The sequence below is a fragment of the Mesoplodon mirus genome (assembly GCF_964341445.2).
Source record: "Mesoplodon mirus genome assembly, chromosome: 6".
NCBI lineage: Eukaryota > Metazoa > Chordata > Mammalia > Artiodactyla > Ziphiidae > Mesoplodon > Mesoplodon mirus.
This window is the reverse complement of record NC_138982.1, coordinates 61,420,123-61,439,273: the sequence shown is the minus strand read 5'-3', so window position 1 is coordinate 61,439,273 and position 19,151 is coordinate 61,420,123. Positions and strand designations below refer to the sequence as shown.

Below are 19,151 nucleotides of genomic sequence, written 5' to 3'. Positions count from 1 at the left end.
TCCCACAGATGTTGTCAGCTTTAGTCACTTTAAGTGGTCTCTGGTAGGCAGTAAAGAAATGGTTTCAGTAGGATATTCTTAATTTTTAGAGTTCAGGTAGATACTAACACATTCCTTTTATGCCTCCTACATAATTTTCTATTAGTGCAATATATTGAATTTCTATTCCAATTTTCCATAATTTTATTTAAGGGACACTTAGTACTTGATAACAGCTTTTTCCAGATTGATGCAACAGAACTTTTGTTTTTCACCATTAATTCTAAAATCTTAAAAATAAGGCTGAGTAATGGCTGGCATTTTTCTTTTTTATGTGTTAGGAAGAAGAGTTCTTTATATCTGGCTTCAGCTCTCCTTTAGTTTATCCCTCTTTTCTGCCCTTCTTTCTTACCCTACTTATAGACAAGATCAATGTCGTTCAAGATGTCAGCCAGCACTTAGGCAAAGCACATGGGTGCCATTATCTTATATGATGCCTGTGGTTTGGACCTCATTCTCAAGGACACAGGACTAGGGGACTCAATTGACTGGATGCTGAGGACGTGGTTCACAATCAAGAGACCCACTAGGGATTTCTTTACAAATAAGAAGGCCAATATACTAATTTATAATAGAAGATATTTCTTTTTTTTTTTTTTTTTCTTTTTGCGGTATGCGGGCCTCTCACTGCTGTGGACTCTCCCGTTGCGGAGCACAGGCTCTGGACGCGCAGGCCCAGCGGCCATGGCTCACGGGCCCAGCCGCTCCGCGGCATATGGGATCCTCCCAGACCGGGGCACGAACCCGTATCCCCTGCATCGGCAGGCGGACTCTCAACCACTGCGCCACCAGGGAGGCCCAATAGAAGATATTTCTTATCACAAGAATATCTATGACTAACCATCCCAGGTATTAGCAGGCCCACCCCTAACTGTGTGGGGCTGAGACAAGGGTACTAATCGGGGCCCACATACCATGTAAATGTTTAGGAGTAATAAATTAATATATGATTGATCAAAATATGTTCTGTCTTCCTACCTTGACAAATGTTCCTACCTTGACAAATGTACCTTCGTTATAATCTAGAAGGCCAGGTTAGGATTAGAATTCTTCACTTTCCTTGTGGGGAGGAGCCAGCTTCATGGCTCCCAGCCTCCACACCTACGCTCGCCAGCCTCTGACCCATCTCTTTTCATCCCTGGATCTTTCCATGGCCTGCCAAGCATCTCACATGTAGGTTGTGAACACCTCAACTGACACAAGCACAAGTTAATCCATTCCACCAGCAAACAGCCACCCACTGGCCATTCCTCTGCCTGGCTTTGGGAGGTGAGACCCAGGGAAGAGACAGTACAGACTAGTGAGGCAAACTTGGAGCCATTTAGGTAGGAACTCTAGGGTCCTGGGCAATCAGAACATGATGCTAGAGCCAGCCCAGATGCCCAGAGTAGACTTAAGTTGTCTCAGGTGCTCTAGGCTGGTGACCTTGACTCAGACCACAATGGAGGGGCCCTCCTAACACTGATTAGTGCCGTTCAGCTCTTCTGTCCTTGCTTCAGCTCTTGCTAGTTTGGCTTCATCACCACTCACTTCTCCTCCACCCCCACCATCTGGACTACTGCTCTCCTCTGTCTCCTTACCAGTAATTCCCACCATCCCACACTCTCCCTGCCCCTCCACTCTGCCTAGAAAGCTATATGAACTCTCAGATCCTTGTTTCCAGAAAGGACAAACATCAATTACCTTTAATCAAATAAATTTTAAGTCTGCAATCTGGAAATTCCCCTGAGTCACCTTGCCTGGATTTGGGGTGGGTCCCTTAACTCCTCAGTTATCTGTTCTTAGGAATTTCCTGGGTTTACATACCTATTACTGATCTCATCTATTGCATGAGCTTCCTTAACTGTTATGAAAAATCATTAAGAAGTATTTCACTGGTTATCAGGATGATCTTAATATAACTTTCACCCCCCATATTCTTTTTTAAAAAATTTTAATTGAAGTATAGTTGATTTACAATGTTGTGTTACTTTCTGGTGTACAGCAAGGTGATTCAGTTATACATGTATATATATATATATATATATATATATATTCTTTTTCATATTCTTTTACATTATGATTCATTACAGGATATTGAATATAGTTCCCTGTGCTATGCAGTAAGACCTTGCTGTTTACCTATTCTATATATAGTAGCTTGTATCTGCTAATCCCAAATTCTTAATTTATCCCCACCCCATATTCTTTTTTTTTTTTTTTTTTTTTTTTGCTGTACATGGGCCTCTCACTGTTGTGGCCTCTCCCGTTGCGGAGCACAGGCTCTGGACGTGCAGGCTCAGCGGCCATAGCTCATGGGGCCAGCCGCTCCGCGACATGTGGGATTCTCCCAGACCGGGGCACGAACCCATGTCCCCTGCATCGGCAGGCGGACTCCTAACCACTGCGCCACCAGGGAAGCCCCACCCCATATTCTTAAGTAAAGACTTAGTATAAATTCCTCCTCACTATTATTAAATAACCACTTCAAGTTCCTCACAAGAATCAGTGGTTCTCAAACCCTAGGACGTATCAGAGTCCTCTGGAGGGCTTGTGAACCCCAGATTACTGGCTGGGGAATATGTGTGTATGTGTGAGAATTTCCATTTGTAACAAGTTTCCAGGTGATAATGATGCTGCTGGTACAGGGGATGCACTTGGAGAACCACTGCTCTTCGTGTGCACTGTTCAGTCTCCTCTCATTCACTCTTCAGTACAGCACAATCTATCTTCCAACCTCACCATCTACTGACATTGCTCTGACAAGAGTCACCAGTGCTCTCCTATGGCTAAATCCAATGCTTAATGGCTAAGTCTAAAGGACACTTTTCATGTCCAATAGATTCTTAGGAATTTTCTGATGTGTTTGATGTGATTTACCCCTACTTCCATATTCCTTCTTTTGAGTTTTATTTCATACAACTTTCTGGTCCTTCTACTGGTCTGGATGCTATGCTTTTCTTGCTTCACTCTCCACCTGGAGGGCCTCTACCCACTCATCTTTCTAGACTGGGGCCCAGTGTCACTTCCTCAAAGAAGTGGTTCCTTTTCCTGTCCCAGAAACATGGATGACCCTTTCTTTTTCTTTCCCATTCTACTCTACTCATGCTTATATCATTCTCTCTGTAATGCCTATAATGGCATATATTTACTAGTCTCCTTACTCAGGGGAGTAAGGATTTTGATCACATTTTCTTTTGTTCTTCCAAGCATTGCTAAACAGTAGGTGTGAAGGCTTCCTATGGTTCCTTATATCCCTGCTGGGTACCAGTGCCCACTCTCATTCTCTGGGATGTAGCAAAGGTATGTTTATGTGAAGCACATAGAAAGGGTAAAAGCTAAGTCTCTGGATTGGGACAGATGTCAACTGCTGTGTTTCCCCTTGACAAAGTGCTGGTTGCCCATGAAGCGAAATCCTCTACAGATGCAGTTTCCAGTGGCAGGAACTGTTAGCATTATCTTGAGAGTGTGGAATGTTTTGCAGACCTGGTAGTGTGAGGATGAAAATTCAGCTCCCATTCATCTCCCAGATGCCTGAACAATGCCATAGTTGCCCTTTGCTGAAAATATATTTCAGTTTGCATGGCTTTAGTGGATTTGGCCCTCTCTTCCCTTTCTCATTAAACTCTCTGCCCTCATCCTTTCCCCTTTCATCTCTCCTCCCTGAAAGAAAAGGAGAATCTTTATCTTTGAAGCAAGTATTTTATCCATTATAGGAGCTCACTATGTCCTTTAGGCTTAAATCTTTGGAAGCAAAGTCAGAAAGAAGGAAGACTTTTTTTCTTCTTTGCTTTTTTCACCCAATTATGTCACTCTTCTGGGTAATATGCGCAGCACAGACTTGGTGCTTCTCTGTAGGATAATGTGAGGGTGAGAAGTACTCTGTCTGCAAAAAGAAAATATGCTGGTTATTATGCCAAAACATAGCCTATAATTCAATTCATTGTGCTGCCAGAAAACTTGACTATAACCTCTCTGCGGCCAGGAACTCTATGCTATTCATCTTTGTAGCTACCTTGCCTATTACACCTGTCATGCCTGTCATGTTTACTAGGGAATCAGGAGGTATCATCATTTCACAGAAAATGATAGCCTATTGCCACCATCTTTAGAAGAATTTCAAAGAATACACAGTTAACCCCTAATATTAATGCGCCCTTGGAGCTTTAGGTCAGTAGGTCTGAAAAGAGCCTCTTGAATAATCATCCTTTCTCTCCTCCAAAGCCCTGTTTCTACATATAATCTGGGGTCAGTAACAGCAGTAAGAAAGCCAGCAGCAGTCACATATGTGCAAATCAAGCTTCTCTCCATCTGCTTCCTCCTTAGGGAAAATCTAATGCTAAAATGACTTTCTAAGGGGAGGAAGCACAGCTGTTTTCACCACCATCTATGGCGTCACAGGATTTAAAAAAAAACCCGCTTCCTTTCCCCTTAAGCTCTGGTTTCTTTTGGACACGTTTTGGATGGCAGCGATAATTCATTTTGCTGCTGGGATGCTGGTTCCAACAGCACCTCCTTTGCTGCTCTGGCCTCCACCCCATTTATCTCTGGCCCTGGGAGCCAGGGAGACAGGGCTATTTCTATCTCAGGCATCTGTGTTTTTGATCAGCTCATGTGTTAGGCCAATCTATGTGTGAGGAGGAACTGAAACTACTTCACGCTTGTCTGAAGTAGTGCCTTCATTTGGGTGAGGGGCAGAGGAGTGTGTGTTGATGCCGAGATGCCTGAGTCACAGGGCAGAGATTCTGGCAGGCACACCGTCACTGTCTTTGAGAGTCCTGGTGGAATCCAAGAAATGGAGAATGTGAGTTATAGAGGAAAACTTTGGACAAATCTGGCAAAGTCTTCATATTTCTTTCTCTAAGAATGAAACTGTATCTAGATAGGATCACTTTTTATTTTTTCCAGCCCCCAAAATAAGATTATAGCCTGGCCAAGTGACCTCAGGTTTTTTACTATATAGTTTGCTCACCTATGTGGAGGTCCTGATTTTCCAGAGGAGCTCTAACTTTAAAAATTAAAATTGTATATTAATAACTCTTAGCTTCTTTTACTTCTTTCATGTAATATCATTCTTCTCAAGAAGGAACACTTAATTCTAGTTAGTTTGAAGGGCCTGACATCAGTATGATTTCCATGCTCCCCATATGATTGTTGTACAGCCAGGGCCGAGAACCACTGACTGAGAATCCATAAGAGCATCTCACTCTAAAGTGTAATTTGATGAGTCAAAGATTTACTAATAACTTACTGATATAATCTTTCGAGTGGTTTCTTACTCCAGACTATAGCAGTATATAGTTGGCATCTTTAAATTTCATAATTTGTTTTCAGTACAGAAATATATTGGAATTGGGCTTCCCTGGTGGCACAGTGGTTGAGAGTCCGCCTGCCGATGCAGGGGACAAGGGTTCATGCCCTGGTCCGGGAAGATCCCACATGCCGCGGAGCGGCTGGGCCTGTGAGCCATGGCCGCTGAGCCTGCACGTCCGGAGCCTGTGCTCCGCAACGGGAGAGGCCACAACAGTGAGAGGCCCGCGTACTGCAAAAAAAAAAAAAAAAAAAAGAAATATATTGGAATTGGAATATAGGGCTAAGTGACTGTTTCCTTTGTGACTTAACAATGATACTATGAGAGCTTACATTTTATGGTCCCTTACATTTTATCAACAGCATTTATACAACCTCATTTTATTTTGGAAACAATTCCACTTTGTCAGTATTTTGGCATTTGTAATGATATGAGGGAAATATTTTTAGAATGCTTCATGAGGAATATTATCAGAAAAGTAGCTTTTCTCTCTGCACATGGTCCACTCTGTGGTCCCAGCAAAGGTCAAAGTCGGGGATGTGAAATAGAAAAACACTTGACAAACCCAAAGATGTGTAAAGCCGGCCCCTTTCACCTCATGTAGGAAAGGGAAGGAGGAAAGGCTACAAAATGAGGGGAGGTGATTGGTCAGACATGGTTGCAATGCCTTTATTTCTCTGGGTTGAAAACCCCGGAGGACATCTGGGACAGTGGCAGCCATTTTGAGAGGAAATCTGTAAGCAGAGCTGTACTCTGGTCTCCCACTGAAAGATAGGAATAGAGTAAAAGTGAAAGCAGAACTTTTGTGTCCTGCTTGTAATAATTGTGTAAAGTTCCATGTGACTTGGAAAGGCTACATATGTTCTCTTGGCCCCTACAAGAAAGCAGAAGGTTGAGAGCCATTGGCTTACTCTGATGCTATGAAGTGGAGGATATAGACAGGACTCAGAGAACTCTGAATCAGTGAGAACCAAGGTTGGGTCAAGTCCTTAGGGGAGGGCAACTCCACAGCTATTTTAGTTCTCCCCTGAACTCATGGAAACTGCTCCAGACTCCTGGGTTATCTAACTGCTTCTTCCTTGTCAAAGTTACCTAACTATGTCTCTTCTGAATGCACACTGGTCTAGAGTAAGTGGCAGCTGAATGGTTTAATGTGGATGATTCACACTGAGAGGGGTGGACTAGAAAGACCATGTGGTCAGACAGACCTCATCCAGTTCCAACACTTTCTAGTTTGTTCTCCTTAAACAAGTCATTTAACATCTCTCAGCTGAGAATTCTTCTCTCAGCATCAGACACTTACATCTAGCTTTTAGAGCAATTTAAAAATTAACTACATAACTCTACTCATTAATTTTGGTCTCTTTGGGTCATTGCAGAACTGGGCCTGGTCTATAGTGAGTGCTTGTACTGGTCTATAAGCAATAGTTGAATGAATTGAATGAATGTCTCAGCCAAGAGGCTTTTAGCTACAAGTGGCAGACAACCCAACTCGGATGCTCTTCAAGATGAATAAAATTTTAATATATAGGATAACATAGTTGAGAAAGTCCAGAAACTTGGCAATGATTAATTATGGTTGAATTGATAGCCCTGTTATTTTTTTTTTCTTTTGTAATTCTCTAACTTTGACTTCCTGCCCATGCTGACTTCTTCATGGCTGTACTGATGGCTGCAAGAGTCCTAGACAAAGAAAATTCAGAGAAAAAGAGGACATTTTTGGTGATTCTATCTTCAGAGTGAGGAAATATCTTTCCCAGAACTCCCATCAAGTTTCTCTTCTTGTCTCATTTGACCAAATTGTAACACATGCTCATTTTTGAGTCAAACTCTCAATTAATGCAGTGCACTGACTGCTCAAGGCCTGGGTTCCTGTGCCCATCACTTCAGGGACAAAGGGATTATCCTTAGAATAATCAGTCTCTGAAGCTAGCAGAAGGGCCAGCTCTGCCTGAAGCACCTGGGTCATATATGGGAGGGGTGGGTACTTGAACCCAAATTAAGGTACTTTTTGGAAGGAGAAAATGGTTGCTGGTGAGACAATCAACCACTAATATTTACCACAATATGTAAGCACCAGCCACCGTATTTGACATGTAGTGGGCTCTCAATTAATGCTGCCTTCGTTTCTCTTATAAGCAGGACTTGTATAAGAACTCAAAGAAAGTGAACAAGTTTTTTGGGGTGGACAGTAAGTAGATTAGTGGGATTGGAGGAAGATGGAGAGTATATTAGCCAGAATCCCAGGAGCAAACACATAATACACTCAGATGAGGCGACTGAGGAGAATTTTTATAAAAGGGCTAGTTACAAAAGCAAAGGGAACCAACCAGGGATAGAGAGGCACTGCCGTGTTGGCAATGAGGGGCGTGTTACTACCCCTAGGACTGAAGGGGCCATGGGAGGAAACTGTTAATAAACCTGGACAGAATAGCTCTCAGTTGGTCTCAGTAGTAGGGGTCGGAGTGGGGGAAGGGAGGGGATTTTGCCTCTTAGGGTACATTTGGCAAAGTCTGGAAACATTTTAGATAGTCATGACTTATGAGATGCTATTGACGTCTAGTGGGTAAAGACCAGGGATGCTGTTACACGGATCCATACAATAAAGTATTATCCTGCCCAGAATGTCAATAGTGTCAAGGTTGAGAAACCCTATACCAGAGAAAGCACTGTGAAAACAGAGGGATGCTCAAAGTCTGGCCTTTGCATATAACTCCAAGAAGCCAGAGACAGGGAGAGAGCTCGAGCAAGAGATACCCTCCCTGCCTCCTGCTGGCCCATACCGCCATGGCTCCCACTGAGTAGCAGGCTCATTTTTGTAGTTCAGCAATTGTTTAACTGGTTTTGGTGGCCTTCGAAAGCCTATCCATTGGATGGAGACCAAACCTATTATAGAAAGGTTCATCATATGACGATTACCTTCTTCAGTTTTGCATAGGGGTTAATAAGAAAATAGTCGTTTGAGACTGTCCTATGTAAAGAAATGAAAGACTTAATTTACACTGATTTTTGCTACTCTGGCCTCTGACCGGCATGTTTGAGAATTAGACATATATACACTATTGATACACTATATGTACCCATATATACACTATTTATACTATATGTATAAAGTAGATAACTAATGAGAACCTACTGTATAGCACAGGGAACTCTACTCAGTGCTCTGTGGTGACCTAAATGGGAAGGAAATCCAAAAGAGAGGGGATATGTGTATATGCATAGCTGATTCACTTTCCTGTGCAGTAGAAACTAACACAACATTGTAAAGCAACTATACTCCAAGAAAAATTTTTAAAAAGAAAGAGAAGTAGATGTGGGTTTTTATTTTTTGCCTTATTATAGATTTTTTCCCCTTAAGTAAGTATGGAGCAAACTTTTGTGTAGTTTATTATCTGAACTTGTTATTTATCAATAATTAATTAGAAAAAGTATAAATGGCAAATATGGACATTCACTCCTTTCTTACTTCATGCACTTTTGAAGGTGTTCACCCTGTTGTCTGAGACATTCCACTTCAGGGTGTTTCAGTTGGAGGATAACCTGAAAGAAGACGCTCTGAAACTTAAACAAATTAAAGTAATTTAAGACCTTGCACCCCTTGGCTAAGTAGTAGTAAAGCCATGCCAGATAGAATGATCACCAGGACTACAGCCATGTGAAGACATTCAAGGCTCTTTTCAGTGAGATTCAAGATAAAAGCAAACTTATGAGCGAAGTAAGAAGCCTAATTTTGCGCTACTGATAATTAGCTTCTTGTTTGCTTCTTTCTAGAATTTTTACTATTAGATTTATTTATTTACAGCTAAATGAATGAAGTCATCTAACATATTGTAAACAAATATGAGCATATTTATCAAATTGTATCTGTGGAATGTCTTGGAGATTTGTAATTATTTTATCTTAAAATTCAAACCCAAACAACTGCTTGGTTCATGCAGTTCTAATAAGTTGGTAGCGATGAACAGAAGGCACAGTCTGGGAGACTCTTATAACTCACTTGGGATGTGCCACCCCCCCATACCTACAGTGATGGAAATGACACATGCAGCCCACGGGAGTAAAAAAATAAATGAGCTGACAGATGCATCCTGGACCTAGAAAAACCTGTGTAGAAATACAAATCTGGAATATTTGTAGTAAAAGTTTTTCGGTTACTCCACCTGAATTTCTGTGTGAAGCTATAGTAGTTTTGAGGTTTGTTTTGTTTTTTTTTTGTTTTGTTTTTAAGCAAGCTGAATAGCAAGGTATTAACTATAGACCACAAAAACTTCAAGGGAAGTATGCAGAGAAATTCATTTAGCCTGCTGCTTATTCCTCAGCTGAAAGAGCATGGTCTCTGTTTTGTTTTTGATAAGCCAATGAATTGAAATTAAGATTTGGGTATCAAAAAGAAGTTAGACTTTCAGGAGATGAACCCAAACCACTAAAACCCTGAGAGATAAAAAGATGTTCTTTTTAAATTTCATTATTGCGTCTCCTTTTCCAGCCTCCCCGCTGTCCAACAAAATCCTTCAGAAAGTAGTTACATGTAAAAATCAAACATAGTGAGCCACATTTTTTTTTCCTAAAGAGAATATACTCAGAATATTTTCAAAGCTTCTTTAAGAACGGAGGCAGATAGTGACAACCTTGAAAACCTTGAAGTGAGAGTCCAGGGAGGGGTTTAGCGCAAAACCTCCTGCAGAAAGCTCACATGAGCCACCAGAGAGGTCTGGTGAGAGAACATTACTTTGTGGACATAGATGCCCAAACTTTACCTTCACTCCCCCAACCTTTGCAATGGAACCATTCCTTTGAACAACCAGGAAATAAACTCAATTTTAGCTTCAGTGTTTTCCAATGCAGCAGCGTACCAATTATACCCGAAGACACTCCCTCACTTCCCTGTCACTCCAGGCCAGCACCTCTTGTCACACTCTACATAACACTCCAATGCCTTCCATATGTGCCTATGTCTATGTACAAATCATCCATAATACGCACTTTTTTTTTTGAGTGGAGACAGTACTCTGTATTCCAAGTTGTCTAAGCCTATTCCATATGATGAATGTATTGATAACTTTCCGCTATGATTCATCTATTTGGCCAATCACCTCTCAGCATGTCTTCTAGCTCCGATGGCACACACAATCACAGCTTATCACTTGATCATACATTGTAGCTCAACACAATTTTATCTCTGAAACTACATACTGTAGTAGATGTATCTTCCATTATGCCTCTGCCCTTTTTACTCATCTTCCTGGACTGGGAATCCTAAAAGTGGCAATCTTGGAAAGCAAGGTAATGAATCATAGGTCCTACGACACGTCTGCTCTCCTTCCAGACCATATAAAAGTGCTTGCTATAAAAGTGATGGATTCCCTAAGCTTGTTGTTCATCTCCTGTGACACACTCCGCTCCATGTTCAGGTTCTATCTGACTCTCTGTATAGCCCTGTGGAATTTGGAGCTTAGGGAACCAGCACATACATACTGATATGTCTGCTATTGCTTTTGCTGTGAGTAATAAAGGCCTTTGTTTCTGACGGAGAGTCTGTGTCTAGCAACCACAGAACTGCAGAAGGCTACTTACTCACTTTGCATAGCTATTTCATTCAGTGTTCTACTGCTTCCAGCCTCCCTCCACTCTGTCAAACTCATTTAAGTAGGATAAAATCTCCACAGCTGTGAGCCCGTACATCTACCTAAATGCACGGGCATTCCCTTCTACCCTTCCTTCCCTCCTGACTTCCTACCAGTTTTATCTATCTATCTTCTATATCTATCTACCTATCTATCTATCTATCTATCTATACATCCATCCATCTCCATCTACTTATCTGTCATCTACCATTTTTTTCATTTATTCAACAAATATTTACTGAGCATCTCCTTTCTTTCAGGCACTGTTCCAGAATATGAAAATTCAGCAGCAAGCACAACAAGCTAATATCTCTCATTGTTGTACCTTTATCTTCATCTTTATTTGAAAAATAAATATTAAAAACATTTCAAGGAATACATACAAATAGCACAATCCATACTAGATATAGGTAAAGAAGAGATGAAAAACAAAGAGAAAAAGGATAACAGTGCTTAGGGGTGAGATTAATACAAAAGATGAAACATACTTGTTTTTGTTGCAAATTTGGCTCTAAGGTTTATGCTGAAAATTTCTAAGTTCTCTGGGTATGGAAAAGCTTCCTAGAATGGGCACATCTTTCAAGAAGGCTCAATGGCCAGGCACATAATTATCTTCCTTGTGAGATTCTTTCGAGTTGAAAGTGCTCTGCTATTCTGTAGGAGCATCTAATCATGGGGACCAGGATTAAACTGCAGAGTAAGAGCTCATCTAAGCCACGCCCATTTCCTGGGCTTAGGTTCTTCATTCATAAATTGGTCTATTGTACTCTATAGCTTGTGTGTCTTCACTACTGTGGTATTATCTGTGTTATAGTATACAAATGCAGAGACATATGAAGGTGAAAAGTGATTATGACTCTAATCTGAGAGAGAAAAAATGGCCCTTTGGATAGATTCCTGTATGTGTAGAAAATTCATATTAATTCCTTCACTTGTCCTTCACGGTACCCAAGTGCTAGCGTTTCAGCTCCTTAAGATGCTAACTTGTTCTTTAAGACATCCTTCTTATATTATACTCTTGCAATAAGGGTTGCTCAGCATGTTACTTGTTCATAAAGGACATCTGCATTTGTCTAAATGCTTATTTAAAAAAGAAATTGGGATTTAGTGCTTGTCGGCACTAATGGAATCAATGGTACTTTAATATGTGTTAATGGTACTTCAGTTCACTTAACAGCAGAAAACAGTGTGGTTATTAACCAAACACACTGTTGTTCCGAATGAAAGAAAAAGTGTATGGAATCTAGAAAAGGCAAAGATGGCACATGATTGTGCTAGTGTGAGGTCATTTGAACCTAAACGAAATGTATGCATTTTTCTTCTTTGCTGTGTTTTAGTCCAAAGGGTAAACAAAATTGTAATGGCAGGTGTTGGTGAGGCTCTCATGCATCTTATCAAAATTGAAGGTAAAAGAACTTGCTTAATGCTCGTCTGTGTGAAATTTCAGTGAGATGCTAACCGTCAGCTGCTAGCTCTAGGAAAGGGTTTTTCCTCCCCATTGATGTAAATATCTTTAAAAGACCAAGTGAATAAGAGGGCAATAAGGGGATATGTATTCTAGAAGAGCAGAGAAGGGCAGTGCATTTAGTTAGACCTTAGCTTATCATATTAAACTCAACAAAATAAGAAGGCAAATTAATGGTTGAGGACTTGACTCATATACCTTGCTTTTGAACCTCTAAGACTCCCTTTACCTTGCACCTGTATAGAGTTTGTTCTTTTAGTGTTCATTTCTGGATGCATTCATTACATCTGGTGGCAGATTTTATCATTTAGACACTGCATGTTGTTAAGTCAAAGGCTAGAAATAATGTTATAAGAAAGTATGACATGATTACCTTCCAAAAGAAAGAACTACTTTTCCAATTGCTATCTATATCAAAATGATCCTAAATACTTCCTAATATGGCTGATCCTTAGCTTTTTTAAAGTCTGGTGAAAATTTTCTGCAGTTAAAAAGTTAGTCAAGCATTTTGAATTAGTAGAGAATGTGCTAAACTTTTGGAATATTTTGTGTAGTTATTGGAAAATATTTATTTTGTTCATCTTTCCTTAACATTTGTGTTACTCTTCTTTGGGATGGAATATAATTGGCTTACATCCTTGGCTGAAAGAAAAAGTCACTTGAATTCTTACAATTGATTTTTAAACTTGTACTTACTGGTTTATGGACTCTAAAAGGATCGTCTCTGAAGTAAAACCTTTCTCAAGTCTTGTATAGCATGCATAATTTTTGGCATTGTTGGAAACTGAAAGGATGTCTAATGATTAAATGTTTGAAATACTAAATTAGAAATCAGAAAACTTAAGGTATTATCTCAGCTCAACATACCGTGGTCTCAAATACTGTGCGTTGCTGAGTTGTTACAAAACCCAATAAGGCAATTTTAAGAAAGTGCTTTGTACTTTTTGGAAGAAAGTTTTTATATCAATATAAAGCATCAATATGAGTCGCTTGAAGTGCCATTGCCTGAAATCTGGGAGTCAATACAGTGTTCTCTATTGCTAGTGTCTAGTTACATAAAACACTCTAAGATTATACTGTCAATTTAATATCCATGCAGGGTTTTTGTTAATGCACACTCTAAAAGGGGATGCTAAACAATGAGATCAAAGAACTATTAGAAATCACTCTGTATGTGGGCAACATTTCTTCCTGTATCATTCCTCCTAGTTTCCTAAAGAAACATTTTCCTATCTTGAATTTCAACAGGTTATATTTACTTTCACATCACAGAGACAAACATAGTGTCTAATTTTTTTTTCTCTTTTTAAGAACAATGGAAAACAAAAATCAGTGGTTTTGAATATTTCTCAAAGGGAACCAATAATTCCACTGTGAATACACCAGGCTGCTGGACATGAGTCAAACAGCAATGAATTAAATCAATAATGCCACAGCTTCCACCCAGAAAGATTAGACTGCCTAGAAGGCAAGTATATATGTAACACCATTTCTGCCATAAGACTGTAGCTATTTTCAAATTTTAAGAAAATGCATTTCAGGTAGCATTTTTAGCATTTTAACATGGGGCCATTTTCTTCAGTGTTCTCTTCAGGGTGAATATCTATCATCCTACAAAATGAGAATTCAGGGCACATGTCAAATTTTCAAGGAGGGACACTGGGAGGTGATAATGCCCAAAAGATAAATTGGAAAGTTACCATAGGTATTAGCCTGTGTAAGTGCTGCTTTCAATTTGTGTAGCAGCCACTGTAGCACTTTCAGAACAAGATAATGAATTAAATGTAATTCGTGGCTGTCCCCTGAAGTCCTAATAAGGACCAAGCAGCTGAATCCAAACTGATTTGAAACCTATCCTGGAACCATGACATAGATGCCTCACTTTCATTCTATAATTGAGCCAAGACAAGCTTTAATATAGCTTAATTTCTATCCTTGAAGGCACTGACAAGAATGGCTCTTGAATTATAGCAAAATCTCGTGTTTTCTTGTTTTATGAAGGACTCAATGAATGCCAAGACTTGTCCTTGGTTCTCATTTCTTAAGTGGGATGGTGTTTATATTTTAGCCCAAAGAGGCATTGCTATTATCTTATGCTTCCTTTTTTTATCTGTTAACCAACATAATAATGACAGTATAAATCAGCTCATTTGTTAAATGGTTCTCTAGGCTGGCCTTAAGAAAACGTTAGTTTTAGCTAAAACACTTCAATCACTCAACATGACCTCACCTGCTACAGTCTGGTACTCTGAAAGATATAAATAAGATATTTCTCATCTTAAGGAGCTCACAATAAATTTAGATGGAGGAAGTGGACAGTAAAATTGAAACACTTGGATATTAATATGAAAAAAATCAACTCAGATTTTAGCATATGAAATTCATTTTTTTTTTTTTTTCAGTACGGGGGCCTCTCACTGCTGTGGCCTCTCCCATTGTGGAACACAGGCTCCGGACGCGCAGGCTCAGCATCCATGGCTCACGGGCCCAGCCTCTCCGTGGCACGTGGGATCCTCCCGGGCCGGGGCACGAACCCGTGTCCCCTGCATCGGCAGGCGGACTCTCAACCACTGCGCCACCAGGGAAGCCTGCATGTGAAATTCATTTTAAGTGGACAGAAAATGTTGCAGATTTTGTTGTTTGTTTGGCCTTCCAATATTAGCTATTACTATGAGTGTATTGAGAAGGAGTTTGCAATGAGGAAAAATTGTGAGGTTGAGTTAAGAAAGGCTTATCTTCTTTGGAATATGCAAGTTGATATTTTCTAAATTCAATTTGTATTTTAATTCATGTTTTGCAGGGCTTTTCCAAAATTGGTTCAACCAACCAGTAAGTCAAAAAGGATTCATTAAAGCATTTCATTGCAAGGTACTGTTTATAAAAAAGTAAGAAGATAGCATCATTTAGGTTTGAATGATGTACAGAGAGCACCAGCTTATGGAGTCAAGATTTTCTAAAAGAAGAGGCAGAGTGACTCAGAGCTCCCTCGTCCACAACCAAGTCATCAGAGCAACTCCACTTCCATGAGGGCACCCAGGTTACTGCTTTACCTTTTTCGAAGCTCTTGCTGGCCCTGAGACCACAGTCTTACACTTCTCTATCTGATCTCTTGCCTCTAACTACTTTGCAATTTGCCCTCTTGAATGTCTCTGTAACCAGACTCCAAGTTCTACCCGACTCTGAGTGTCTCGTCATCCAGTCTCCAGGGTCATTCCAGCCAGTGGCCCAGGCTCTTGTGGGATTTCCACTTTTTAAGTCTGTGTGGAAGTTTCCTTCCCATTATCCTCCAGATGTGTTGGGTTCAAACCCTCAGTGTATGATACTCTTCCTAGTACCATGTGGGCCTTTGAGACTTGCAGAATTCAGACCCAGGATGTGGCCTCTAATTAGCAGGTGTATCTCCCTTTTGAGCACTGACACTGAGGGGGTGGTCCCAGTAAGTTGTGCTGGGCCTCCAGCGACCACAGCATAGAGGTCAGGGTCCTGTATCCTTCTGGAAGGAGAAGGAAAGCTGTGGCCTCTGCCTCATTTGCCAGGGGGCCTGGCATACTCTTGTTTATGTGACTTCTGTGGAATTAATATAAGTCAGAGAGCATTCTTTCTATTGAGGCTCTTACAACCAAATACTTAAGACAGTATAAAACCAGAGCTTTTCTGGATTTAAAGAAATAGAGTCATTTTAAGAAGAAAGAAAGGGCCTCCCTGGTGGCGCAGTGGTTGAGAGTCCGCCTGCCGATGCAGGGGATACGGGTTCGTGCCCCGGTCTGGGAGGATCCCATATGCCGCGGAGCGGCTGGGCCCGTGAGCCATGGCCGCTGAGCCTGTGCGTCCGGAGCCTGTGCTCCGCAAGGGGAGAGGCCACAACAGTGAGAGGCCCGCGTACAGCAAAAAAAAAAAAAAAAAAAAAAAAAAAAGAAGAAAGAAAATTGTAGCTTCTGGAAAAACAAGGTAAAAAAGCAATGAGATCTGGGCTTCCCTGGTGGCGCAGTGGTTGAGAGTCTGCCTGCCGATGCAGGGGACATGGGTTCGTGCCCCAGTCTGGGAAGATCCCACATGCCACGGAGCGGCTGGGCCCGTGAGCCATGGCCGCTGAGCCTGCACGTCCGGAGCCTGTGCTCCGCAACGGGAGAGGCCACAACAGTGAGAGACCCGCGTACCGCAAAAGCGATGAGATCTGAACAGTAGTAAATGTATTGTTTTATTCAATGAGAGAGAAGACAAAAAATTTTTATATACTTAACGATTTCCTAAAAGCATAGCTTTATTTATTTATTTTTGTACTTAGTCTCTGCTTGTGGTTTGGGACATTCCATTAAAAAATGTTGAATAAAATGTCCCCTATTTATAAAAAAACAAAAACAAAGCAAAATGTTTTTGTTAATGTTTTTCATTAGCAAAAGGCATGATGTAGAAAATAACTTGGCAGAGATGGAGTCCAGACGACAGCAGAATTGCTTGGGAGAACCTGGGGTCAAGCATCAGATTGGCATATAGTCTTGAGAGCAGGGCCACATCACACAGTAAACAGGAATTCACACAAGGAAGCACCGAGAGTCCCAGAGGGGGATTCAGGATACTAAAACCAGGGTCCTTCATTGATAATCAAATGGGAATTCATGTGTCATGAAAAAGAACAGGGCTATCAGGCAAGGTGGCTCTTAACAGATTTCTTCAGTATCAGCCAGCTTTCACTGGTCCAATCTAATTTGTAAACAGGTAAACCAGTGGTGTCTTCAGGGTAGATGAGGCTTCTGACACAATCTCTGTGACAAAATTTCATTATGTGAGGATACGAAGAGAAATAGGCACAGAAAAACTAGTCAAATAAATCCATATATCTAAAAGACATTCTATGTTTCTTGTAATCTATTCATCACAGGTGTGAGAAAGAATCCCTTCAACCAGAAAAAATTGTTTAAAATTGGATATTCATTCCAAAGTATGAAGATCCTATATCTTTTATGCTTCCCTCTTACATTATCCATCAAACAGCAAATAAAGTCATGTGCAGAGGTTTGGGGAGAGTCCCCAGTGAGGGCTACTGTGAAGACAAATGGTTAATGTCTGCTCTCCCAGCTGCTCAGTTAATTACTGTAATAGAAAACATCTTGAGGGAAAACACTGCATACAGTTATTAGCAATTAACCCACAACTCTAAAAATCACAATTCTTACTAATAATAGAACATTGCCCAGCCAGCCTCATTATAATCTCTACACAAGAGTCTTGTATTTTCAGAAAATGTGAAATCTTGTAGGTTACTACTATTTCAAATGCAAATAGGAACTTGGGATGATGAATATGACATTGAGAAATGCAAAATGGAGCAGAGTAGAGAAACAGAGAGGCTATGATTTATGTGGTAATAGACTAATTCCCAGACATGCAAACGATTCACATATATTAGTCAAAAGAACTTCCCTCTGAGTGTTTACTACAATTACAGGGCCCGGTGGTGTTAATGGTTGATGGTACTAAAGTGGTAAAGAAGGTAGGATAGAAGAATGCAGGGCAGGAGAAATCCACGAGCTAAAATAAACAGATATGGTGTTGCTTTGTTTTTCTTTGAATCATGGAATCTTCTTAGACACAGTAGGTCATGAAGCGCCAATGCTTTTCCTCCCATTTGGATATGTTTCATCTACTGTTCCCCATATTGTTGACCTCATTCAATGCTTACCAGTTTTCTTGCCTTTCTAGAACACATTAAGTTTATTCTTGTCTCAAAATCTTAACGCTTGCTCTTACTTCTGTCTGTAATGTTGGTCCCTCAGGTTGGGTGTGACTGCGTCCTTCTAAGAATGCAGATATCTACATAGAAAAGGCCTAATCACACTACACAATAGCCTGCCTCTCCTTTCTCTTTCTGTTCTATAACAGTCTCCTATTTTTCCATACATATACATCTATCTGATAGAGTAGCCTATTCTATTATTTCTTAATTTATCATATTAGGCAGTATTTATTGACTTCCTCCCTATTTTGGATCCATTATATCCCACTCCAAACCTTGCTTTCCACTATGCCTTCAGTAGTTGTTTCACAAATCTGTGTCAATATTTGCATTATTTTATAGATTGCATATTGTTTGCAACTACACCAAATAATGTCAGGATATTTACTTTCTCAATAAACTTTGTTTTTTCTTCAGTTAATAATTTTCGTGTTTTTTTTTTCTCATTGATCAGCAGTTTTCTCCCCAAGTGTTCTAATGCCTAGAAATAATTTCTGTAACTCCCAAACACATTAAATGACCCTCCTCCCCTTTTATCTTCCAGAAATTTTTCCTATATTTACTTACTCGCTGGCTGTAGGATGCTTTTTTTTTTTTTTTTTTTTCCCGATACACGGGCCGCTCACTGTTGTGGCCTCTCCCGTTGCAGAGCACAGGCTCCGGACGCGCAGGCTCAGCGGCCATGGCTCACGGGCCCAGCCGCTCCGCGGAATGTGGGATCTTCCCAGACCGGGGCATGAACCCTTGTCCCCTGCATCGGCAGGCGGACTCTCAACCACTGCGCCACCAGGGGAGCCCTGTAGGATGCTTTTTAATTTTGGCTCACAGTTTGGGTTGTAAAACTTCCCTTTGTCACCTTCCTGAGAATACTCTTTTCCATATTTTCTGGTTTCCATATTTTCCTTTCTTAGCTCACTTCCTCATTTTGCTGGGATATATCCTCCACTAGCTTCCTATGAAAGTATATGTGAGTGGTCAGTTTTTTTGAGCTTTTGT

General features: G+C 40.6%; 1 protein-coding gene across 1 annotated transcript in view; it reads left to right on the top strand.

Moving 5' to 3' along the window:
• Positions 1–16,109, top strand: part of LOC309805957 (uncharacterized protein) — a gene marked incomplete at its 5' end in the record, with an annotated part of 119,926 nt that extends 103,817 nt beyond the window's left edge. Inside the window, one exon of the mRNA XM_082624324.1 lies at positions 15,222–16,109. The remainder of the gene's footprint in view (positions 1–15,221) is intronic.
• Between the last annotated feature and the right edge of the window lie 3,042 nt (positions 16,110–19,151).